This window comes from Vidua chalybeata, chromosome 1, assembly GCF_026979565.1.
Source record: "Vidua chalybeata isolate OUT-0048 chromosome 1, bVidCha1 merged haplotype, whole genome shotgun sequence".
Lineage (NCBI taxonomy): Eukaryota > Metazoa > Chordata > Aves > Passeriformes > Viduidae > Vidua > Vidua chalybeata.
The window spans coordinates 58,617,029-58,622,551 of NC_071530.1; positions in this window are offsets into that span (position 1 = coordinate 58,617,029).

The following is a 5,523-nucleotide window of genomic DNA, read 5'->3' on the forward strand; positions in this document are numbered from 1 at the left end:
CTAGGGTCTTGCCTTTAGAGTTTATAAACTCTCTTTCTCCCCAGATTTTACAAAATGTATTTACTACCCCATAGGCATATTTGGAGTCAGTGTAAACAGTTCCTTTCTTGTATTTTAACCACTGCAGCCCTTTTAATAGAGCATAAACCTCACCACACTGTGCAGACCATTTTGCTGGAAGTCTCCCTTTTTCCATAATTTCCATACTCTTACCATCAATTACTGCATATCCTGACATTCTCTTCCCCTCATTTACCCTGGAAGAACCATCCACAAACAACACTTCTCCTTCTGGTAATGGCTGTTCTTGCAAATCTTCCCTTACTTTGGTCTGCAAATCTATGACTTCTATACAACAATGTTCTAAATTTTCCTGTGGCTTTCTATACAAAAATTGGGCTGGATACCATCAGTTCAGTTTTGAACATTCGTTGTGGCTAATTCTAAATTCTCAATATTGGTTAGCATCAATTCATATTTTAACAGCCTGCTGTCTGTAATCCACTGACTTGCTCTCATACTCAATATAGTTTTCAAATGATGAGGTGTATGCACTTTGATTTTGCTCCCAAATGTTAGTTTGTATCCCTCCTCTACCAAAGCTACAGTAGCAGCCACTGATTGTAAACATGTAGGCCATCCTCTAACCACCGGGTCTAATAACTTGGACACATAAGCTACTGGTTTTCTATCTCCACACCACTTTTGGACCAATACTCCATATGCAATTCCTTCTTCTACATTTATGAACAACTCAAAGGGTTTGTCCAAATCAGGTAAACTTAAAACTGGGGCTGTCACTAACTTTTCTTTCAACTCTTGTAACTTCTGCTCATCTTCCTCATTCCAATCTAGAGGTTCTTCTTCAACTAATTTATCATATAGGAACTTGACTAGTTTAGTATGCCCATCAATCCACAATTTACAATATCCAATTAACCCAAACAATTTCCTTACATCTCTTTTTGTTTTCGGTGCAGGTAGGGAGAGGATCCCTCGAATTCGCTCAGCTTCTAATTTCTTATATCCCTCCCCAATCAGATGACTTAAATATTTCACTTCCTGTTCTACAAATTGGAGTTTCTTTTTTGACACTTTTAAACCCTTTCCCCCAAAAAAGTTTAATAATTTCACTGTTGTTGCTTGAACCTATTCTCTCTGTTCCCCTGACACCAACAAATCATCAACATATTGCAGAATTTGGGTATTTCCCACTGGTTGAAACTGTCTTAATAATTCTTCCAAGGCTTGGCCAAACAAATTTGGGGATTCTGTGAAACCCTGGGGTAGCCGGATCCATTGGAGTTGTTGTTTCCTTCCTGTCTCCTCAGCCTGCCACTCAAAGGCAAACCAACTTCTACTTTCTTCAGCTAGAGGGCAAGCCCAGAAGGCACCTTTCAAATCTATCACACTGAACCATACATGTTTCGGTGGTACCTTACTTAGAAGTGTATACAGATTGGTTACTACAGGGTACCGTGAAATTGTCTGTTTATTCACCTCTCTCAGATCTTGGACTAATCGGTAAGTACCATCTGATTTCTTCACCAGTAATATTGGCGTGTTATGGGGAGACATGCATGGTTCTAGTATTCCATCTTTAATCAATTCTTTTATAACTGGAGCTAGTCCCTGTTTCCCTTCAGCTGAAATAGGATATTGTTTTACCCGTATTGGTGAAGTTCCTGGTTTCATTTTTACTTCTATAGGGGGTATATCGAGTAGGCTGTGGCCTCCTCCCTCTGCCCAGACTCCGCTATTGATCTCACTTTCATCCTCCAATTTGAGAACCAGCATCTCTGCTACCATCTTTCCCTCCTTAGGGATTACCCCTACCCCTAATTGCACCTGTAGGTCTCTACCTAATAAATTACATTCCAATTTAGGCATATATAACAAATCTACATATCCTTCTCTTGAATTTCCTTTAACCACAAATTGCTCTATTACTGATACTTCAAAAGGCTCATTACTAGCACCTCTCACTTTACACATCCTCTGACTCAATTTACAACATTTGGGAACCATGAAACACATGACCTATCAGCCCCACTGTCAACTAAAAATTCAAATTCTTCCCCCTGGGGACCTATTTCCAAATTTATCAAGGGCTCCACTTTATGCTCACCCATCTTCCCCAGGGGATAGAGCCCCTGACACCCCTAATCATCGTTTTCTCCAATCTCCGTTTCTCTGTACAGCCTCCTGTCCTTTCTCCATTTCTTACAATCCTTCCTAAAGTGACCTTTTTCACCACAATAAAAACATTTCCCTTCCCAGGAGTCTGCGTCCTGCCCTCGAATCTCCTCCTTCCTTAATTTTTCCCTTCGGCTCTTCCCTTTCTCTATCCTGACTCTCCCTAGCTATTGCAACCATAATTCTAGCCTTCGATTTAATCTTTTCTTCCTCCCCTCTCAAATAAACTTTCTGTGCCTCCCTTAACAATTCATTCATGCCTTTTTCCTGCCATTCTTCTATCTTCTCTAACTTCTTTCTAATATCTGGCCATGCTCTAGTTACAAATTGCACCTTTACCAACACTTTCCCTTCTGTGCTCTCTGGATCCACACTGGAATATAATTGGAAATTTCGCCTTCGCCTATATAACCAGGCATTTGGGGTTTCATCTTTCTCCTGCTGTCTATCAAAGGCCAACTTTGCATTACTAGTCCGGGGGACTGCTCCCTGGATACCTTTAATGACTAAAGATCTATAACAATTCATATTTCTACGGCCTTCTTCCATATTTGGATTCCAGTCAGGTGGAGTGAGAGGCATCTTTTCTTCACCTCGCAGCCCGGCCCTATTCTCTTTTTCCCATGCTTTTATGCCTGCAACCCGAATAAAGTGCATTTCCTCTGAAGAAAAAAGAATACCTAAAATAGAATTCATTTCCTCCCATGTGTATGTACTTGAACCTAAAAACTGATCAACTTGATCAGCAACTCCTATAGGATCTTCCAATAGGGGTTTAAGTTCTTTCTTAAAACTTCTCACCTCTGAGCCCGTCAAAGGTGCTTTTACAAAACCGATTCCCCCCTGGACACCTCCCATCAGAACCTCTCTCAAAGGTAATAACCTTTCTTCTGCTTCCCCCTTTTGGAAGCTCCTCTCAGCTTGAGATCTAGTGTTATAATGATGACTACCTGAGATTGCAATCCTCTCCTTTGGTCTTACAACTCTTTCACACTCACAGTTGTGAGTTGCTGCCCCCTCCAAGCTTTTCTGTTGGGTTTGAATAAGATTTTGTGTGGGAGGCGGAGGGAGGGTGACAGGGATGGAGAGAGACATGGGAGAAACTACTGGGGTGGGGACTGTCGGTGAAGTCAGAAGAGTATGACAAGGTGTGGGTTGGGCAGGAAGGGATGCTGAAGGAGTAGGGTGGGGGATAGATTGAGCAGGTAGGGGTCCTGAAGGAGTAGAAGGGGAAATAGGCTGAACAGGGAGGGATGCTGGAGGGGCCGGAACGGGTTCGGGTTGGATAGGAGGGGGTACTGGGGGAGGAAGATAATCCAATGGGTCCCATTTTTGCATAAATTCTTCTTTTCCCTCTTTTATTTCTTTACCCACCCTATACATTCGAACCTTTTTATCCCAAATTTCATTTTCCAACCAACAGGCCGCATATTTGATTTCTTCCTCATCTAGTACTTCTCTTGAATTAACATATTTATTTAAAGCTAGACATAACCATTCTTCTTTTGACCCATACCAAGGCCAATTAATAGGTCCTTCTTGAATGTTCTTTTGTGGCCATATTTCAATACAATAATGTATCATTTTTATCTTATCCAATTCCTTTAAATTTTTATCATGGTCCCAATTCTCTAACATTTCTCCCAATGGACTGTCTTGTGGTATGTCCTTCAATTTCATTTTCTTAGCTTTTCCCTTGCAGGAACGCTTACTTGCACACTGACCCATAACTATAAGGGACTTGTATCAATTTAACTAAATAAGCAACTTTGCAATAAGTTACTGTGTAAACTTTAAAAGAGAATGACAACTTAGAAGGCTTTACAATAAAAAGGAGAACAACTAGAATTTAAATAGAAATTAATAGGAAACTTTGTGGGAAAACTGAATACTGTGGGAACCAAAATAGTGACCTGTGGGAAAATTGTATGCCGTGGGAACCAAAATAATAACTCGTGGGAAAATAGTATCCCGTGGGAACTAAGACTCAAAACAAACCAAAATGGCTGATCAGCCGGAAGTCTCCTCAGACTCTTCCGGTCTGCCTCCTTGATGTCTATCACTCACTCCCCTTCTCAAGGGGAGTACCTCAAAAGCAGCTAAAATGGCTCCTCTGAGCCACCAACATTCACACACACACACAATGCCAATGACCTCAACCACCCAAAACAACAACTAAAACCTGTATACTAAAACAACAAAATGCCGACTCTTAAACTCAGCCTCACAAGATACCCTCTGACACAAACAGAAACTCTAACCTAGAGTTATAAGCTGAGCAGACACCAAAAACCATCTACCCAAAGCAATGTACACCTCAATCACTTAAAACAAAAAGATTACACAGAATACCACAAACAATACTGCAAAATACCAAATTGATATTTTTGTGTTAAAATAAATAAAACAACACAATATAATAATCCAATAAATAACACTATCAGTAACAACAGACAAAATAAACAAACTTGATAGTATTGACCACAAAACTCCAACTAAAAACAAGTCACACATAGACAACTTATATAAACTAAAACAAAATTGTGTCCCTAACAGACAGGTTCTAAAACCTCCCTCCTACCCCTAATGGATAGGGGGACTTCTCCTAGACGGCAGCCTTTGCCCTCCCCGGCCCGTCGCCGTGCTAGGACGAATTTCCCCTTGACCAGCCCTCCTGTCCTAGGGTCCTACTCCCCTCTGGTCAGGCTCCTACTCCCTCCCCCTGCCAAAAGAGGGACAATCGCCTAACCGGTGGCCTCACTGCCAGCGGGTCTCCGGTTGAGAGTCTTTAGCCCACCCCAAAGGTCCTAGTTCCTCAAGATGCCCGGGACACTCCCCACACTCACCCTGAGGAACTGCCCTTCAAGTTGCTTGAGCCGGTGGAACTCCCCTGCGTCCCCCCTGTCTGAACCAGATCAAGGGTCCAGCAATGTCCACCGGTGCAACTCCCCTGCGTCCCCCTTGTCTGAACCAAATCAGGGGTCCAGCAACGTCCACCCTTCCCCCAGCCAGCCGCCCCAATGCCTGACACTGTACTGGGAGACCCGGTTCCGAAGGTCTTTCTGGCAGGCCAGAAAGTTGTCACAACCAAACCCCCACCTCCAGTTCCTTCGTTTTATTGGCCTCAAGCAACCCCTAGGAGACCCCACCACCCTGGGGGAACGGGAGCCTACGCGGGTGAGAACAGGAGAAAAGAAGGGTACTCTCCCTTCACCCACACCCAAGAGGGTCCCTTGGGGTTCCACACTCACTCCGATTTATTTCAGTCGCTTCCCTCCGTTCCTGGCCGGCCCTCGCAGGAGTCTAAAAACGCAGTACTAGGAGGTC